This window comes from Rutilus rutilus (assembly GCF_951802725.1).
Source record: "Rutilus rutilus genome assembly, chromosome: 20".
Classification (NCBI taxonomy): domain Eukaryota; kingdom Metazoa; phylum Chordata; class Actinopteri; order Cypriniformes; family Leuciscidae; genus Rutilus; species Rutilus rutilus.
This window is the reverse complement of record NC_140225.1, coordinates 4,541,635-4,564,070: the sequence shown is the minus strand read 5'-3', so window position 1 is coordinate 4,564,070 and position 22,436 is coordinate 4,541,635. Positions and strand designations below refer to the sequence as shown.

Below are 22,436 nucleotides of genomic sequence, written 5' to 3'. Positions count from 1 at the left end.
GAGCACGAGCGCTGTTGTTGCAATCTGAAACATCACCGCTAGAGGCCGCTGGATCCTACATACAGCACCTTTAAGTATTTTTTTTTTTTTTTTTTACTTTTTTTATTTTATATAATTTAATTTAATACATATTTGATTTAATAAAGCAATAAGCCCTGCAAAGCCATGATTTACAGTGAATTTGGCTAAGGGTTGTTGTTAGGCACGACGCGGAGTGCCAAAAAAAACCTTAGCTGTTCTAAATTCACTGTAAAACACGGCTTCAAGGTGCTTATTGCTTTTATAAAACGGTTACACCATAAAAATATTCATTTTAATAGTTATTTTATTCATAAAATAAATACCAGCAACAAAAAATATAACGTTATAACACATTATTCCTCCGCCAAGCAATGTGCCAAGCAACACATGCAGCAACAAAGAATCACAAGGACGGAACTATCCATTTTATAATAAATTATCAGCTTTTCATTAACAAATATGGGGTAAAAATATATATTTTTAATTAGATCAAACTAATTTTACCAATACTTTTCGCTACAGAATGAATTAAATTCATAATAATCGATAGGGTATCAACCAAAATTTGGTATAATCAAAATAAGGTACTACAAAAAACATCATATATTGTTTATAACAGCCTTTGTGAAATTCTGAGAAATGTGAAAATGTGAAATTCTAATGTGAGAAAGCGAGAAAATATTGTATAATATAAGAACAATACAAAAAGGCAACATGGAAAACCTGACTGCAGTAGGCCTGATGGCTGAACCATATGCTAGTTATAAGTGTTGTATCTAATATATTTTTAATGGCAGTGAGCTATTTCTTTCTGATTTACTTGAAATTCCTGTGTTCATATCACTTTGATGACTCATGTACATGCCTGATTCATTTCAGTGGAGTTTTTAATGCAGTTCTCTCTTTTTTCTTTATAGTTCATAAAATGAACATATTGAACATGTTAGAGGTCGAGCCCTGTTTTCCTCTAGCCTAAAAAATTGTAGTTGACAGACCAAAACATATTTTTGACATTAAGTGCTAATTGTGTGGGTCACTTCAATATGGCTCTTATTTAAATGAAGAGTTTTGGTTCTTTGGTTTTGTATCATGTGATCACTGAAGACTGGCGTTATAATGCTGAAAATTCAGTTTTTCATCAATAAACTCTATTTTAACATATTAAAGTAGAAAATGCAGACTTGGTGTTTCTGTGTATGTACATATACACACACAGAAACACAGTGTCTGACCTTGAGAGATCCGCAATTTCATGTCTGCCTGATGTTAAAGCCATTCACAAACGTAACATTTCTATACATCCTGCACTCTACAAATCCAAGCATCGTATGGCCACTGTAACCATAATGAACCCAAACAGCAAGATGTGGTGGAGTCATGCTTTAGGTTAACCATGATCTTACATCAGGTTTGTTATTGCAGTCTCAGACCAAAGGCAGGCCAGAAATGAAAGGCTCGTTTGAGATGTGGTGTGATAGTTTAATTGGCTCGGGCTCAATTGTGTTAGCAGGCATGCAGACCAGAGAGTGGGTATATATAACCAGAGACAATAAATGCTCTTGTTAGGACAGAGCCAGCGGCCACCCAGCCACCGCAGACAGGATCCCTTCAGATATGTGAGCACATCTACTGTTGACACACTGTATAGACCAACACACACTCACAGTTTTGCCCTCAATGCACAAGATAATTCTAGAACTACACAAACAAAATATGCACACAAACCTGTGCTTCTCTGAAATATTTCTGCATGAATAAATGCATATTTTCTAAGCAGAAACACTAAATAAACATTTAACTATTACAGTAAATCAATTCTTCAGAATATCAGCAGCAACAGTTAAAGCACATAAATAATTTATATCAGCATTAAAAGGATGCACTGATTAATCTCACACATAAGACCAGGAACATCTATTAAACAGTCCCTCCAGGATTATGTGATTTAGATTAAGAATAAACTAACCCCATAAAGCTTGCAATTTTGTCTTATTTCCAAGCATAAAGCATGAACTTGAGGGATAAAGGAAGCGATATCAGCTAATCAATATCCATGAGACCAAGGCCAATCATATCGATCAACATGCTGTTAATGCTGAACTGATCTTCTGCTATTTTGCTGTGAATTTCATTCTGAGCATCACTACAGCACTGATGTTTCATTGACTTAATTAAACTGAGAAAAGGTTTTCCACACAATTGCGAACTAAAACTGATCCATAGAAATTAATAATACTGAACAAACTCACTGAATTGAACTTCTTGTGTAGAAACCTAACTGAAGTAAACGCCAATAAAATTAGACTTAAATAGTTAACCTAAAAATTATGGAATTGTCATCATTCACCCTCATATTGTTCCAAACCTGTGAATGAAGATCTTTTTAATGAAATCTGAGAGCTTTCTGACCCTCCATTGACAGATGTGCAACTGCCACTTTGACACTTAAAGTGCACAAAAAGTACATAAAGAGATCGTCAAACTAATCCATATGAATTGAGCGGTTTAGTCCAAATTTTCTAAGATACACGATCGCTTTATATGATGAACAGATTGAATTTGGGTTTTTATTCATATATAAACATTGAGCAGTGAATATAAACAGAAGCTCAACAGTATTTGATTCATGTGTATAAGAACAAACCTCATTGGTTCTTGCAGAAGCTCAAACGTGCTGCGAAACACGAGAATGAACCTCATTGGTTCTTGTTGAAGCTCAAACGTGATGCGTAACAAGAATGAACCTCATTGGTTCTTGCAGAAGCTCAAACGTGCTGCGTAACACGAGAATGAACCTCATTGGTTCTTGCTGAAGCTCAAACGTGATGCGTAACACGAGAATGAACCTCATTGGTTCTTGCTGAAGCTCAAACGTGATGCGTAACACGAGAATGAACCTCATTGGTTCTTGCTGAAGCTCAAACGTGATGCGTAACACGAAAATGAACCTCATTGGTTCTTGCAGAAGCTCAAACGTGATGCGTAACACGAGAATGAACCTCATTGGTTCTTGCTGAAGCTCAAACGTGATGCGTAACACGAGAATGAACCTCATTGGTTCTTGCTGAAGCTCAAACGTGATGCGTAACACGAGAATGAACCTCATTGGTTCTTGCTGAAGCTCAAACGTGATGCGTAACACGAGAATGAACCTCATTGGTTCTTGCTGAAGCTCAAACGTGATGCGTAACACGAGAATGAACCTCATTGGTTCTTGCTGAAGCTCAAACGTGATGCGTAACACGAGAATGAACCTCATTGGTTCTTGCTGAAGCTCAAACGTGATGCGTAACACGAAAATGAACCTCATTGGTTCTTGCAGAAGCTCAAACGTGCTGCGTAACACGAGAATGAACCTCATTAGTTCTTGCTGAAGCTCAAACGTGATGCGTAACACGAAAATGAACCTCATTGGTTCTTGCAGAAGCTCAAACGTGCTGCGTAACACGAGAATGAACCTCATTGGTTCTTGCTGAAGCTCAAACGTGATGCGTAACACGAAAATGAACCTCATTGGTTCTTGCAGAAGCTCAAACGTGCTGCGTAACACGAGAATGAACCTCATTGGTTCTTGCTGAAGCTCAAACGTGATGTGTAACACGAGAATGAACCTCATTGGTTCTTGTTGAAGCTCAAACGTGATGCGTAACACGAGAATGAACCTCATTGGTTCTTGCGGAAGCTCAAACGTGCTGCGTAACACGAGAATGAACCTCATTGGTTCTTGCGGAAGCTCAAACGTGCTGCGTAACACGAGAATGAACCTCATTGGTTCTTGCAGAAGCTCAAACGTGCTGCGTAACACGAGAATGAACCTCATTGGTTCTTGCTGAAGCTCAAACGTGATGCGTAACACGAGAATGAACCTCATTGGTTCTTGCAGAAGCTCAAACGTGATGCGTAACACGAGAATGAACCTCATTGGTTCTTGCTGAAGCTCAAACGTGATGCGTAACACGAGAATGAACCTCATTGGTTCTTGCAGAAGCCCAAACGTGCTGCGTAACACGAGAATGAACCTCATTGGTTCTTGATGAAGCTCAAACGTGATGCGTAACACGAGAATGAACCTCATTGGTTCTTGATGAAGCTCAAACGTGATGCGTAACACGAGAATGAACCTCATTGGTTCTTGCAGAAGCTCAAACGTGCTGCGAAACACGAGAATGAACCTCATTGGTTCTTGTTGAAGCTCAAACGTGATGCGTAACAAGAATGAACCTCATTGGTTCTTGCAGAAGCTCAAACGTGCTGCGTAACACGAGAATGAACCTCATTGGTTCTTGCTGAAGCTCAAACGTGATGCGTAACACGAGAATGAACCTCATTGGTTCTTGCTGAAGCTCAAACGTGATGCGTAACACGAGAATGAACCTCATTGGTTCTTGCTGAAGCTCAAACGTGATGCGTAACACGAAAATGAACCTCATTGGTTCTTGCAGAAGCTCAAACGTGATGCGTAACACGAGAATGAACCTCATTGGTTCTTGCTGAAGCTCAAACGTGATGCGTAACACGAGAATGAACCTCATTGGTTCTTGCTGAAGCTCAAACGTGATGCGTAACACGAGAATGAACCTCATTGGTTCTTGCTGAAGCTCAAACGTGATGCGTCTCAAACGTGATGCGTAACACGAGAATGAACCTCATTGGTTCTTGCTGAAGCTCAAACGTGATGCGTAACACGAGAATGAACCTCATTGGTTCTTGCTGAAGCTCAAACGTGATGCGTAACACGAGAATGAACCTCATTGGTTCTTGCTGAAGCTCAAACGTGATGCGTAACACGAAAATGAACCTCATTGGTTCTTGCAGAAGCTCAAACGTGATGCGTAACACGAGAATGAACCTCATTGGTTCTTGCTGAAGCTCAAACGTGATGCGTAACACGAGAATGAACCTCATTGGTTCTTGCAGAAGCTCAAACGTGCTGCGTAACACGAGAATGAACCTCATTGGTTCTTGTTGAAGCTCAAACGTGATGCGTAACACGAGAATGAACCTCATTGGTTCTTGCGGAAGCTCAAACGTGCTGCGTAACACGAGAATGAACCTCATTGGTTCTTGCAGAAGCTCAAACGTGCTGCGTAACACGAGAATGAACCTCATTGGTTCTTGCTGAAGCTCAAACGTGATGCGTAACACGAGAATGAACCTCATTGGTTCTTGCAGAAGCTCAAACGTGATGCGTAACACGAGAATGAACCTCATTGGTTCTTGCTGAAGCTCAAACGTGATGCGTAACACGAGAATGAACCTCATTGGTTCTTGCAGAAGCCCAAACGTGCTGCGTAACACGAGAATGAACCTCATTGGTTCTTGATGAAGCTCAAACGTGATGCGTAACACGAGAATGAACCTCATTGGTTCTTGCAGAAGCCCAAACGTGCTGTGTAACACGCAAGAAAGATAAACTCTCTCTTAATGATGAACAGTGAGTTTTCTCTGCAAAATAAGATAAAAATGCATGAAAATGTCATCTGAATATGCAGTCATCTTGGCCCACGATAATCTAGTTTCACAAGCTGCTTGTAAAGAGGCTCAATTTAGATTTTAATAGCAGCATATTTTATTACTTTTTTCCAAAGACCAATTTGAAATAAACCATCCTTCATTATTTCAGATTCACCAATTGAGACGATTTACTTCTTCTGTGTAATGAAGGTACATTTTTCAAGCTCTAATTTTGTCCATTAATAATTAACTGGCTTTTAGCGTGTGTGTGTGCGTTTGAAGTATACGGTGACGCCGCGCGTGGCTCCCTGTCACAGAGCAAAGGATTCTGGCCCATTTTAAGATCCGAGGTGCGGTTGAACCACACATCGTTCCGTAGTCATCTTATCCCGGCCACCTGTAGCCCAGCGAGGGAGCAACAGTAAATCACGTGACCGCTTCCCCGAGACGAAACCCTAATCCTGAGCCTGATCGGGCCGGTCCAGGGATGGAGGGGATGGTGAAACTCGAGGCGACAGCTTCACCAATGAAGAGGCGGAAAAGTGGTCCCTGCGCTCGCCTTGTTGTGTCAGCACGGCCCCATTAATGTCACTTTAGTGGCAGCGGCCCCTCCCTCCGCACGTGCTGTAAGTGTGTGTGAGCGAGAGCACAGGAGCGGGAACGAGCGGGAATGTGGGGTGTGTTCCGGCCCCTGGTGATACTCTACACCCTCTTCACGCCTGACGGGCTGTCAGAGGTTATTAGCGTGACCCGGTGGCCATCCGCGGGGAGAACACGAGATGCGCTCGGAACTGATCCGCACACTGGAGGAAGCAGGTGAATAACATGGGCATGAAAACATGCTTATTTACACAAATATAATCATATTTCATTTGCTCTGTAACAAAAAACCAAGAGCTGCTTATATACGTACATGCATTTTAATGCATCACAGGTTTGAAGGCTAAGGCTGTGGAGTGCAACAGACACTTCAGTTGTGCATATACACTACTGTTCAAAAGTTGTTGTTTTTTTTCAGCAAGGATGCATTAAACTGATTAAATGTGACAGTGAAGACATTTATAATGTTACAAAAGATTTCTATTTCAAATAAATGCTGTTCTATTTTTACTTTCTAGTCATCAAATAATCCTGAAAGAAAATGTATCTACAAAAATACCGAAGTGTCTTCAACATTGAGAATTATAATAAATGTTTCTTGAGCAGCACATCAGAATCAAATAGGGGGGAAAAAGTTATATTAAATTGTTATAATACTTCACAATTTTACAAATTTTGATAAAAACAAATAAAAACAGCCTTGGTGAGAATAAGAAACATTAAAAAAAATCTTGCCATCTTCAAACTTTTGACTGCATTTTCTCACAGCAAATGGTTAAAAATTAGTTGATTCAAATTGTATTCACATACAAAGTTTATATTTGAAAATATTCAAATAACCAACTTTACGCTATTTGTGTGGCATTTGAGTTGCTGCCCGTTAGAATGACACTTTTGCATGATATACTATTTTAGTTTAATCGCCACTGGATGTCTAATCTGGTTATTAAAGCAAAACCAGTTGAGAACCACTGCCTTTCAAACCAACACATGAATTTCACATGTGATTTTTATGTGGTTTTGGAAATATTCCCAAATATTTATATGATAAAGTCACATATGTTCACATTTCAAGCCGCGAATGCCATTTTCACACAAAAACACATGGATTCAACATGCACATATATGATTAACATGTGTTCACATGTAAAATTCATGTGCATTTTCCACAAGGGTCTGCCACACAAAATATACATAAACAGCTACATGTGAAAAAGCAGACTGACAGTAATTCCCTCTCTCTTTGTGTGAGTTAGGATGGCAGGCCTGTGTTCTGTTGGCGTGTGGGCTGGTCAGATGGTCTACCGAGTGCCCACATTTGCCACAGATCTATAGCCTCTCTCCCAGTGCAGAATCACCCCTAAACAGCCTGGTGTTCAGCAGCTGATCTCTGACTCTAACCACCAGTTAAACCCCACTCACTGGGGTATTTGGGATCTGGTGAATTACACTTCTCACAAGGCATTCTGCTCAGGGTTTGTGCGAAACCTCTAAGCCTGAACATTAAACTTCAGCAATTCATTCAGTCTGAACCGCTTACTGACTCTGTTCAAACCTGCCAGATGTTTTAATGGCATCTCTGATTTAAACTTCAGCAAAAATGCGCTTGATGTTGGTAAGATTGATTCGTTTCCGTGAATCTTTTTAAACTGTCTTTTCAATTCAGTGATTCATTTGCATAATGACTCAAAAGTTTTCATAAAAATGTACACTACTGTTCAAAAGTTTGAGGATTTTAAATGTTTTAAAAGAAAACTTTAATGCTCACCAAGGCTGTATTCATTTAATCAAAATTACAGTAAAAACAGTATTATTGTGAAATAATATTACAATTTAAAATAACTATTTTTTATTTTTAAATATTTTAAAATGTAATGTATTCCTGTGATGCAAAGCTGAATTTTCATCATCATTACTCCAGTCTTCAGTGTCACATGATCCTTCAGAAATCATTCTAATGCTGATTTGCTGCAAAAAAAAAAACTTATTATTAATATTATTATTAAACTTAAAAATACAAATTTATTATTATCAATGTTGAAAACAGTTGTGCTGCCTAATATTTTTGTGGAAACCATAATCCTTTTTAGGATACATGATACATTTTTAGAATGTTCAAAAGAACAGAGTTTATTTACATTATACATTTATTTACTGTCACTTTTGATCAATTCGAAGCATCCCTGCAGAATAAGAGTATTTGTTTATAAAAAAAAAAAATGTTATGTTGCTGTAAATAAATGGTTAAATGATTCACAATCATTCTTGTTCAGTAAGTGAATAACAGTTAGATCGTTACTGTATTTTAGTTGCATTAAACATTTTGAATCTAATTGTATTGAAATAATGGTTCCTTGGAAAAGAAATTTAAGCACAAATACAAAAATATTGAGACATCGGATATCACCAAAAGGCTAAAAAATTAGATAATGCATTTTTGCCCAACCATAATTTGCAGCAATGCCCTTAAGTATGATTTCAATTCTAAAAACACATCTACACATCTACTAACAGACACGCATCTATTCATCAGAGAAGGTGTGCTCGCATGCACACGCAGACAGATACAGCTATTCTTTGAATACAAAACACTGGAGGACGCTCATAGTCTCTCTGCCTCCCTCAGTGCATCAATAAATAAAGCAAACAGCATTAAGCATAACTTGAACTATATGATTGAGGCTCTAATTTAATAGCAATAGTATTAGTGTTTTAAGGTTTGGCCATTTAGGTGAAACTCTAAGCCGATGTGGGAGTAATTTGGCCGTAAGGAAATTGATTCTGACCATCAGGCAGTTTCTCATGTTCAAACAGAGGCTGCAGTTAAACAGGATCATTGCTGTTAAACACATTACCCAGGTACCCCCTCTACTCACAGCCAATGATTATATGTCCACGCTGAGGGATTGAAATTCTGCGCAAATATAGAAATGATCACGGAGCATGACTGGAAGGGAAAATTAAAGCCATCCATTACGCCGCAGGAGACTATGACGCAGATGTTTCTTGTGTCGAGGATTATTAATGGATCAACACTGTAACATAAGAGTCCATTTTGATGTATGTACACACTTGACAGCGGACCTTATCATATTTGTTCATGGTGAAAAGGCCTACCTGCTGCCTGTTGCTTTAAGGAAGAAGAACGAGAAACTGCTAGTGATGACTTTAAAAAACACTTAGGCAGAATACCCAAGGTTTGTTTGTCCCCTGTGCAGATAAAGTGGATGCTTATTTATACTGCCAAGTTCCAGAAAGCACCAAAAAAAAACTAAAATGATTTAATTCATGACTTCTGAGGCTCAGTTTTCATCATCATCATCAGGATAACACATAGGAATATAAACATGAACTAAATAACATAAAATGTAGCAAAACACAATGTACATTACTAATAATAAAAAAGAAGAAACAAAACTAAATGAAAAATAATCATATGTGATGTGTCACACAGAGACAGTTTTTCACTATAAATTACATGATAGTTGTTACTTGCAAAAAACATGCATTTAACAGTATTTTACAGTAAAATTACATATAATGTGATATTAACATTTTTACCGTATAAGGTAACTTACAAGTTACTAATACTAATTTACTGTAGCATTTTTACAGTTTTGTTCTGCAAAAATTAATTACAAACATTTTTATATCTTAAATCTCAGTCACTGACACAATGACTTTCGACCTTAAGGGCCCTATTTTAACGATCTGAAACGCAAGTGTCAAAGCGCAAAGCGCAAGTAACTTTGTGGGCGGGTCTTGGCGCTGTTGCTATTTTCCCGGCGGGATAAATGACTCTTGCGCCTGGCGCAAATCTAAAAGGGGTTGGTCTGAAGTAGCTTCATTACTCATAGGTGTGGTTTGGGCGTAACGTGAAATAAACCAATCAGAGCGACATCTCACATTCCCTTTAAGAGCAGGCGCGCTTGTTCTGAAGCGGATTCCTATTATAACGGCGGATTTACCAGGCGCACGACAGGAGCGGTTCACAGCCGAGGAGACCGACGTTCTCGTCAGGGACGTTGGGGATGGAGAAACACACCCAAATTAACTTCGGTTAAACAGGCGTATGATAATTTGGGTAAATGTGTAAGCTAGATGTATGCTTTTATAATAAAATGTCTATCTATCTATCTATCTATCTATCTATCTATCTATCTATCTATCTATCTATCGTAATAATGTATGATTTGCAAAAATAACTGCTGCGTCTGTGTGTAGATGAGAGAATCAAAGTGTATGCGCGTTGTACACACGCTACATTGATTAAGGCCAAGCATGCGCCCTTAAAGTAGCATATGAATAACATGCGCAACGCGCCACTGACTTTAAACAGTTTTTTTTCGGTCAGTGGCGCAATTGTTTTCTAAACCTGTAAAATAGCATGAGGGAACGTTTGCGCCGGAACACGCCTCCTCTTTACGCTAAACCGCCCCGGGGAGCGCAAGTGTATTTCTTAGTTAACCGACGTGCATCTACGACGATACATGCGTCGGTGTACAAAGTCAATTGCGCTGGGTGCAAGATAGGGCCCTAAATCTCATTCAGTGAATGCTGACATACAAAACTATTGTACGGCTTCAGAAGACTAGTTAGCCGTTAGTGCATAAGTAATATGAAAACAAACTATGAAACATTGTTATGTAAATGACAAAGGATCAATGCTTTTATCCATTATGCATGAAAAATCTGAGTTTCCAGCAATCAAAATAGAGGTCATTTACACACATACAGGGTCTATATAGTATAATAGCAAAAACAGTCTGTTTAACTCTAATGGTCAAAGAGAGGTTCAAAAGGTCGTATAAAACTTATTTATGACAGTTTTATGGAACAACTTGACCATTTAAGTGGACTTCAGGGGGAAAATAAAGTGCTAGAAAAGTGTAGAATATTGCTTTTGCTGGGCATACATATTCTCTTAATGAGGCATAACACGCATACACACTCTCAAATGCATCCTCTCTCTAAAACAAATTGAAGCACACCTCATCTTGTCTTGCACATCTCCAGGGTTTCTGTGGCCAATGCTCCCTGCAGTGTGGCTGCCCAACAGGAGGCATTTACCGTACACTCCACCCTTCCCTAAGTACAAACAATCACAAAAGCACTGATGGCAGTAAACAGAACCAAAGCCACAAACCCACTTCCAGCTCCTTCAGTAATGCAACCGACCACAGTCACAGAAATTCAGAGTGCTGCGTCAGGTACATCTGCACACACAACTCACTTTACAATCCTAAGGAAAGTTGGATTGCTCAGCGCTTGGTCTTTTTGGTACCTCGGTCGCGTTCAAAGTTATGTGGCTAAAATTCCTTTGGAGAAATGTGCATAAGAAGAATGCGATGAGCTTCTCCAGTTCATATTGAGATCTCTGACCTTTGATTGCAGTTTTTGGTAACGTTTGAAATCACATCTGAAACTCTAACTCCCAGTTTCACAGACAAGGCTTAAGCCTATTCCCAGACTAAAATGCATGTTTGAGATGTTTTAACTGAAAGCAACTTGCACTGACATATTTTAAAATAGGTCAGTGCCATTGTTTTGTCTCAAGATGCACATCAGTAATGTTTTTTTTCTAAGGCACATGTATAAAAGCTACTTAAATATCCAAATTGAAGGCCTAAAAAAGGCCTAATCCTGGCTTAATGTAAGCCCTGTCTGCGAAACAGGGCCTAAAGGAGACACATGAGATAACTGGGGACTTTTACTTAGGAGAACATTTGACATGAGGGTGAGGGTCATTATCGTGTGAACCTTAGACTTTTAGGTTTAGCAAAGACAAAATGCTGCCAAATGTAGCACCGATAAATGCATTACACCCCCCCTCTAAATGTCTCTTATGCTCACCAAGGCTGCATTTATCTGATCAAAAATACAGTAAAAACAGTAAAATTGTGAAATATTATTGCAATTTAAAACAACTGTTTTATATTTGAATATGTTTTAAAATGTAATTTATTCCTGTGATCAAAGCTGAATTTTCAGCATCATTACTCCAGTCTTCAGTGTCACATGATCCTTCAGAAATCATTCTAATATGATGATTTGCTGCTTAAGAAACATTTATTATTTCTTCTTTGAGGAATAAAACGTTCAAAAGAAGAGCAATTATTTGAAATGGGAACCTTTTGTAACATTATAAATGTATTACTGTCATTTTTGATCAATTTAATGCATCTTTGCTGAATTTGATAAAAAAAATCTTACTGACCCCAAGTCTTTTTAGTGTAATTGTGAACCCGTTTTCTCCTACTCGTCCTGTTTATATTTAGATCTATATTTGAGGAACTCTGGTACTAACACACTCCACTTACCCATTTTCTGTACCTCTCTTTTCCGTTCCTCGAGTCATTCATGGGTAACGCTGGCATCGCTACAGAGGGCTGACATTAAAGTGACTGACTGTAATAAGATATAAAGACTGAAATTATTAGATTTTATTGAAACCGCAGTCATTGGCGCAGTAACGCAGTGCTATTCAACTGTGAACACACAAGGAAAGAGCCAAGACAGCAAGAAATGGCCCTGATTATACTGCACCAACCCACCACAAATATCTAACATCCCTACACAGACCTACAGCAATGCCAACAGACTGAGAGGTATGAAGATTCTGAAAGCATAAAGTCAAACAGTGCCAGTTACAGGGGGTCTGAAGCCTACAAATGAAGTCAAAACAAAAGGTTTGGAAAATCTTAAAGGTACAGCATGTAACTTTTTGGCCCTCTAGCGGTAAAAAAACGACATGCATTTTGTGGAAGAACATTGTTTTGGTTGTGCTTGACTATGCGGATGAATATGGTTATCCTACTGCTCATAAGAGGCTTAAGAGATATAACCAGTTTAGATGGAAAGGATCTCAAGCTGACTAGGAGACGTTATTGTAGCTTTGCCCATTAATAGACACGCTACTTCCTTGAAAATGAATTCCAGCACAGCGCTACAACAACCATAATGAAATGATCTTCACAATAGATAATGCTTTTCAATGAACTCTGCTAGACAGCGACATATGGCAAATTATCTGTTCAATAAATGAACTTACTCACCTGTTGTATAATAAAAACGCCATCTTCATCATTTACAACATTTCAAATCCCTCAGTTCTTGCCATCTGAAAAAAGCCAAGCCTATGTTGATTCTTGTTTTATTACGAGATCTGTCGCTTTCTCTTTTTGCCAGCAGACTCTCTCCTCTGTTCTGCGTATTATTAAACGGTTGATTTAGATTTAGCTGCTCCATGTCAAACCTCATGAAGGTTTATGACAACTAACCCCTGCCACTTCCACACCAGATACATTTCGAATATGACAAGACATGCACGGGCAAGTGACATACACAATTTCCCACGAAAACCATCCCGACAGGTATAAAATATACACACTTATAATAGGCTTATCATAGTGAATCAGGGTAAGACCAAAGCACATTTTTGAGTCATTATTTAACTTTTGTTAATTAAAAAAGAAGTTAGTTTAGTGTAAGTAGTTTTAATTATGTATATTACAACAGGAATTATAGTAATCACAAATTTAGATAGGAATAAAATGCATCTTCGCATAAATGCATATCTAAGATACATGCAGTATTCCATGATCCATTCATTGCACCCAGCTTTAGGATAAAAAAATAATTAAACATACTTTAACAAAAAAAAAATTTTGCTAAAATTTTTATCTAATTCAAAATGGACTATTTGTCAATATTTGTGTATGCTGAAACCAATGCCAGAAGACAATTTGGGTCACTCAGGTCGAACCTCAACAGGTACCTTCAACATACAAAATGATTATGTTTATGTAGCATTGCATGGAAGAATAAGCATACTGGACATATTGTATAATATTGATAAAACTATGCATTTATCAAAAGTACAGAATGTTTAGTCTTCAATGAACATGACGGAAAAGCATTTGCTGAATGAATGGAAGTCCTTGTCTCTTCCTGTGTGTTTGTGTGTGGTGTGTGTAGACGAGTTTCTCCACCACCTCATTGGCTTTGGGTTTCAAACTCAGTGGCCGCAGCGGTGGCCTGCGCGAGACTCTTTACCCATCTGGTCTGGAGTGATCTGTAGCTGTGCTCAGTGTATCTGGGCAGGAAAATAACACCAAGCCAACAGCGGCCGCGGTCGTCCAGACATGCACGTGGTCGCAGCATTAAAATAACCATGACAGGAGGCCACACATGGATCCTCAGGTTGGTATGAGGTTAGGCCATTGGGCTATAGGAAAAAAGTGACTTCCGGACGATATTGTGTATCCAATCAGAAGACTTTGAGGTGCTGCCTATTTCTAGTGGAAATTACCAATATAGCTAACATTGATGCACATTTAAAGGGTTAGTTCACCCAAAAGGGAAAATTATCCCATAATTTACTCACTCTCTCTCAAGCCATCCTAGGTGTATATGACTTTATAAATTATAATCACTGGCTTCCGGTAACGGCCGTACGCAAGTCTAGTTACGGTGGAAGAGTGACCTCTGACCCGACGCATGACAACATGCCAAGGCAACATTTCTTACTTCGTTTAGTAACTAAAAATAACTAAAACTGAAATTAAAAATATATTTTTTTCAAAATACAAAAACACAACAAAATTACTAAAACTTTAACGAAAATTCAAATGAAAATTGAAAAAAAAAATCTAAATAAAAACTATAATAGTGTGTTTTTGAGTTCAATCTACCAGTCTGTCATATTTATTCCATGTTTCTCTCAGCAGCATCCACATTATTTCATGGAAAGAGACTGTAAATAGAAGGTCATGAGTTCTGCCTCTTGTCCAGATTCATCTGGAACGGCAATAAAACAGAAGAGGAAAATACTGGGCAGGGTCTTCTGGATCAGATCACCGTGTTCGTGGATTTGGAAATCATGTTACTGCAGTAATTCTGTCATGTCACCAGAATTTTGAAGTTTCTCAAAAGCCGTTCCATTATGGATCTCTAATGATCCAACTTTGCCGCTGAAGATCAATTTTCCTGAACGAAAGATTTGTCGAATGCAGTTATCATCCAAATCATACCACATTTGTTTCAAATCACGTTCAGATTTATAATTCAGTAATATGTTTTTTACTTGCGCAAGCATTACATTTTGTCATCAATTCTGATTCACGTCAGAGACTCTAGAGCAGCGTTCTCCAACACGATGCCCGTGGGAAGCTTTTTCCATGATTCTTACATATATATTCTTTCACATAATACATGTTCCTGCATTTACATGCACAAAATAATCCAATGTTAAAATATTTATATGTTTTTGTTTATATACGCATATACATGATCATGTGACACTAAACACTGGAGCAATGATGCTGAAATTCAGCTTTGCATCACAGGAATAAATTGCATTTTAAAATATATTCAAATAGAAAAATAGTTATTTTAAATTGTACAAATATTTCACAATATTACTGTTTTTACTCTATTTTATTTTCCAAATAAATGCAGCCTGGGTGAGCATAAGAGACTTCTCTCAAAAACATTAAAAAAAAATTGTGTCTATTTTTGTGCATGTAAATTTAGTCTTGAGACTGCAGCTCACAGAAAATGAATGATGTACAGTGTAACCGGAACAGATCTGTACACCCAACAGTGAGAGAATATGAGCTGATGAGAAACTAGTGTAGATGATCACTTCTGATGCACTGATCAATAACTGGAATGAATCTGACGTGAGATTGAATATTAATTTCACTGATTCTAAATCAAAGGATCCTGTCAAAGCTCAAAACCCTGTCATGCTGAACAGGGCACACACACACACACACACCACACAGGGCATGTACACACAGTCGGTCTTAGTGTTGGCTTCAGATGAGAGCTGGTTTGGTTAGCAGGTGTGTGTGAGCCAGACAAAACTCTTCTGGCGCCACTCACGCATTTCCAGTGTGTGACTGCCAACCCCCCCCCTCCCCACTTCCTCTCCTGTCAATCATCAACCACCACACACTAGTACATACTCAAATAGACACACACACTCCGATCCAACGAAAACTCTTCGAGCAGAAGGGTATGTGCATAGGCTGTAGAGCTAGTAAAACCGGGCATGCGTCAAATGTCAGTTCTAAAAAAAAAAATTAAAACTATCTGCATTTTTTCTTTTCTTTTTCTAGTTTGGCCTGTTGATCCTATTGTTACAGGTGAAGTGTGTCATTTAGTCGATATTAAAATACTTTGTCCTATCACAGCTTCATATACAGAGAGGATTTGTAGGTCGAGCATCTAACTCACTCTCACAGATGAACGTTGTGCACCATTCAGAATTGGGAAAACATGCAGAATTTCAGTTCAATTCCTGAATATGAACAGAATTTCAATTGAGGCAGAAAACAAGATGCAGCGAATGTTGCAAACAGAAAATCTGAATGTTCTACTGTAATGCAAGTAGAATTACAATGAACTGAATTCAAATCAATTCTGAATCTTGCCGTTGCCTTGTTCTGAAGAAAGTTTGAAAAGCCATTTAGTTTGAAGGATTATAGGCCTGATATACAGACATACAAGACAGATATACACTCACCTAAAGGATTATTAGGAACACCATACTAATACTGTGTTTGACCCCCTTTCGCCTTCAGAACTGCCTTAATTCTACGTGGCATTGATTCAACAAGGTGCTAAAAGCATTATTTAGAAATGTTGGCCCATATTGATAGGATGTTTAGGCATTAGGTAGGATTAAGGGATATAGAATATGGTCATGCACAATAAGGCATTAATATGTGCTTTATAAGTACTAATAAACAGCCAACATCCTAGTAAATATGCATGCTAATAAGCAACTAGTTAATAATAGTGAGATTTGGACCCTAAACTAAAGTGTTACAAAAATGTCTAATATATTTGGCTGTTTTTAGAAAGAAACATGCCTAAACAATGTTGTGGAACTGAATTAAAAAATAAAAAAATAAATAAAAGAAGACTGCAATGGACACAAGCAATTAAAAAATTGTTACCCATCATCATTATGATTTCAAATGCTTTCTGCAGCGTGTGTGTGTGTGTGTGTGTGTGTGTGTGTGTGTGTGTGTGTGTGTGTGTGTGTGTGTGTGTGTGTGTGTGTGTGTGTGTGTGTGTGTGTGTGTGTGTGTGTGTGTGTGTGTGTGTGTGTGTGTGTGTGTGTGTGTGTGTGTGTGAGTTTGGAAATGTACTCCATCCAATCCATGCGTTAAAAGAGAACAGTGAAAAAAAGGGATAGAGGATGGAGAATGTTCTGACCGCATGCAGGCGTCTGGCTTCCTACTTAGACACTGTGTTTAAACCCTCGCTCCATAAAGAACAGAGGCCTACAAAGTCATTGGCTTCCCATTGGGCCACAAATCGTCTCAGCAATCGGTGGCCAATCTCAAACCGCTATGACCGAGCAGGGGAAGTGAGATCATACGCCACAGCTTGGCACGGTTCATCCGAATCCCCCTCGCCACGCACATGTGGGCCTGTTAAACATGGTGGGCGGGACAGAGTCCTTCAGCGAACCACAGCGCTCCTTAATGCATCCCAGAAAGCCCTCAGCCTGTACGAAGCCTTTTAAAAACTCCCGTCTCTTTCAGTTATGGCTGCTTACTTACTGCGGTTAATACTCGCATCCAACTCCAGCGAGCTCTGATTCAGCTCTCAGAAGCTTGATTTTCCGTGCCGCTTCGTCCTGATTCAGGATGTTTCCACACAGATGAAAGAGCGTGAGCTTCGGCAGAGATGATATAATCGTTTCCAGCTCCCGCTGGAAGGATATCCTATGATCACACAGACAAAAGGGAGAGAGGGAAGAAAGACGTGACAAGTGAGCATTAAGACAAACAGACACATGGTTCATTGGCATGCTGAGCTCCTCTCTGGCAGTGTGTTTACTCATTTACATCATCTGAGAAGGTGAACCAAACACTCGTCCACGTGGCCTTGAGTTGAGAGAGCTGGGTTGAAAGGTCAAATTTGTGTCTGTTTGTCTGATGAAGATGATCTACGAGTATGTATTATAGCTTTTAAAAGTTTAATCTCTACCCATAAAAGATGGAATATACAAGGCCAGTGTGTTTAACAAAATGGACTGTTTCAAAGCAGAATGTCAAACAGCATAATAAGATCTTGGGATTTGAGGGCACATGTTCACCATTCTGTGATGTCTTTGGAGAAGAACATGTGATAACAGTGCGCAAGTTTGTTCAGTGCATTTATGAGTGATTCTTTAATATTTAACAGTCAAACATTTTTAACAAAATATTTTAATATTTCAATATCCTGGAATAAATATTTCAACTTGATCAACCTGCAGTCACCAAACGCAACAGCAAAAATATATATATTTTTATAAATAATTAACAGGTTTCCCAAACACTCCTGTCTATGGTCAATGTGGCAAATTTTTATTTTATTATTTGAAGAAATAGTTTTATTAAGCAAGGATGTTTTAAATTGATCAAAAGTGACAGAAAGACTTTTATAAGGTTACAATAGATTTCTCTTTCAAATAAATGCTGTTCTTTTGAACTTTCTATTCATCAAAGAATGCTGAAAAAAAAAAAGTAACATGGTTTCCATAAAAATATGAAGAAGCACAACTGTTTTCAACATTGATAATAATCAGAAATGTTTCTTGAGCAAATCATCATATTAGAATGATTTCTGAAGGATCATGTGACACTGAAGACTGGAGTAATGATGCTGAAAATTCAGCTTTGATCACAGGAATAAATTACATTTTCAAATATATTCAATTAGGAAACAGTTGTTTTAAATTTTAATAATATCTCATTATATTTCATCAAATAAATGCATTCTTGGTGAACACGAGAGACTTCTTTCCAAAACATTTTTACCGAACCCAAACTTTTTGAGCTGTTTTGTATGTGATTTTTCAGACTGGCACTTGAGAAGTGTGTTGCAGGCCTTTAGCTGAAGTTAGCTGTATTTGAGCATCACAGTCTCAATCTTTGGTCTGTGTTGTGCTCATCTTGTGTTGAAATCTAAGACAGAGCCTCATGCTTCTTTTGTTAAAGATTAAGGGATCAGAGAATGTAATTATTTCCAGCTGATGAGCTGAGCTGAATGAAATCTGAAATCAAAGCCCATGGCAATGCCTTCAACTGTCCTTACCATGGAAAAACAGCAGCACACACACACACACACACACACACACACAATCAAAAACTTTTTCTGCTTGATTCTGCTATTGATGTTACATGGCGCCCCCTATTGACACGCACCGTAGAGCAATTTTTGAGTGACAACAGGACATTGAATGAATGAATGAACGAGGCATTTATATAGCGCTTTCATATGTACTACTGTACAGCCAAAGCGCTTTACAATCATATCAGGGGATCTCTCCTCAACCACCACCAGTGTGCAGCATCCACTTGGATGATGCGACGACAGCCACAGTAAAACAGCGCCAGTGCGCTCACCACACACCAGCTACAGGTGGAGAGGAGAGAGAGTGATAGAGCCAATTCAGTGGATGGGGATTATTAGGAGGCCATGATTGGCAAGGGCCAATGGAGGGAATGTGGCCGGGGCACCGGGGATACACCCCTGTATACTCTTTACGAGAAGTGCCATGGGATTTTTAATGACCACAGAGACATCGGTTTAACGTCATTTCCATAATTCTTTTACAATTATGAGTAAAATCGGGGTCTAAACACCACAAACTGAGCTCTTGCTACAATACAGACACTCAAAGTTCAGGTGCTGTAAGAAAGTGTAGTTTCTTAGTTTTTTTGTTGTTGGAGTTACTCATTTTAGGGATAATTATGAAAATATCCATCAGCCTGTTGTGCTCATGAGTGCCCCTAGGATACAAGTAATGACAGTTTACTTCCGAAGCATAAAATCAGTCCAGAGTATTACGTCTGATCAGATAAGTAGCATATGATTACTGACGCTTGAGTTCCCAGACTGCTGACACGAGATGTGCGTGTGATTCAGCTCCTGTTGTGTCACAATGTGGGGTGTGTGTTTGTTTCTACAGCAGAACTTTCTACTTTCTACTTGGAAACTTCCATCTGGAGACATGGATGCATGCAAAGTTATTACATTTTGTGATCATAACACGGTTTATGAAATGTTTGCAGAAACAGGTGCGCAAAACAGGGTAAAATGAATTCTGGGATTTTCTGGTATCTTGTGCTCACAAAGACTACATTTATTTGATCAAAACTTGAGTAAAACAGTAATATTATTAAAATTTAACTGTTTCCTATTTGAATACATTTTAAAATGTAATTTATTCCTGTGATCAAAGCTGAATTTTCAGCATCATTACTCCAGTCTTCAGTGTCACATGATCCTTCAGAAATCATTCTAATATGATGATTTGATGCTCAAGAAACATTTATGATTATATTCAATGTTGAAAAGAGTTGTGCTGCTTCATAGTTTTGTGGAAACCGTGATAAAAAAAAATTCAGGATTCTTAATTGGATAAAGGGAGTTCGAGCATTTATTTAAAATAGAAATAGTTTGTAACAAATGTTTTTATTTTCACTTTGAACAATTTATTGTGACCTTGGTGAATAAAAGAACTATTCATTTTTTAATTTTTTTAAATCTGACTGATCTCAAACTTATGAATCATAGTGTAGGCCTATAGGCTATAAAATAAGCAAATTTCTATAGGTACATTTTAAACATATTTATGCATCTATCAGTAAGACATAGGTATAAACATGTTTCAAAACTTTGTCAAGGCAAAATTCAGTTTATCTGGACAAACTTTATGCTTTTCAAGTTTAAAAAGACAGCTGAATTTCTTTGAACTTCCTTACATTCAAATTTGAAATAGAATTCTCCTTCCTGTTTGTTCACAATTCAAATTAAGGAATTTAAATGGAATTGTAAAAGACATTCTCAATTCAGAATAGCATTTTTTAAAACTTCCAGGGCTGAGGCTGAAAAAGTAAGCGGTCACTGTTGAATTCGTCTGCAGTAGCTGTTCCAGGTATTTTTTATTAACATCCACAAATCATGGCATCATAAAAAGTAGTCTGATGCTTGATAAGCAGGCCACCTGACAATACTCTGTGCTGCTTCTGAAATCGCATACTTCCCTACTATATAGTAGGCAAATAAACATTAGTGACCGACTACTTCCGCCCATAGATATCATATAATAAAGGCTAGATGTCTCATGCGCGCTGCTGGCCAATGGAGGTCGACGTCCGCACGTGGCGGCCATCTTGCCACAGGCAGCTCGCTCACTTTAATGCTGCATGTACTTTTTAAATAACCATAACTTGCTCAATTTTCTACCGATTTTCAAACGGTTTGGTTTGTTATAAACGTCAGAGATGTAGTTATGACACTGCATACATATGAATAATTATGTTCGACATGTTCAAGCATTCGGAATTATAGCCACATTAATAACGTTTGTAAGAAACCAAACCGTTTGTAAATCCGTCAAGATTTCAGCGAGATACGAGTATTTGTGTTCGTGCTGATCACTCACCTTACATCAGGTACCACAGAGCCCGCCAGAAAGCCTGCCTGTGACAAGATGGCCGCCGGTGATGCCGTTCGAGACTCCGCCGTAAGACATCTAGATGGATATCTATGCTTCCGCCGAGATTCTGAAGTGTGCATACGATGGACTCTTTGCTATCACTTTGCTAGGCCACGGGCCATTTATGAATGGCAGTGAAGCGACGTAACTGACGCTGACAGGTCACATGATAATGAGAGCATGTAGTGCGTCTGGATTACATTCATACTACTCACACTCATACTATAGGCTAGAACATACTTTTTAGCAGCCGTGAACTAATTACTTATTCAAAATAAGTACCTACTCAAGACAAGAGAGTACATACGCGATTTCGGACGCTGCCATTGTGTGCATGTTTGGACCCTCCCTTGCTGGGTAACTGAGCTGGTGCAGTCAAAGCTTTGTTTGGTTTGGCCTGTTCAAGCTCCTGCTCATGGTCAGCGGAAATGAAAGAAATAGTAATTAGGGAAATGGAATGATTTTATTGGCTGTGTTTTCTATACCAGTTACAACCCAGATGTCATGCAGCTGAACACACTGGAGCTAGCTGGTCTGAGCCATGAAGCAAAATGGAGGATGCATCAATTTATCAAACAACACTACAGTTTAGGTAGTTTGCTGATGGAATCCAGCTGAATGACCTCCTACACTGAAAACCTGTTCAGACAGGAATCGGATATCTTACTATTTTCTGAATACTGTAAATATACACGGTATTCTGTACACAATGTTTAAAAAATATATATAGTAAGGGAAACAGCATTTGGCCTTATTTTAATTCACTTTTTTCCATATTTGTAATTTGACAGCCTGATCAAATCAAGAAAATTCATAATACCTTGAGAAAGCTATCTGTTAGTATCATCTG

General features: G+C 38.4%; 1 protein-coding gene across 1 annotated transcript in view; it reads left to right on the top strand.

Annotated features, from left to right (window-relative positions):
* Positions 1–22,436, top strand: part of mgst3b (microsomal glutathione S-transferase 3b) — a 258,907-nt gene that overhangs the window by 210,930 nt on the left and 25,541 nt on the right. The gene's annotated exons all lie outside the window — the stretch shown is intronic.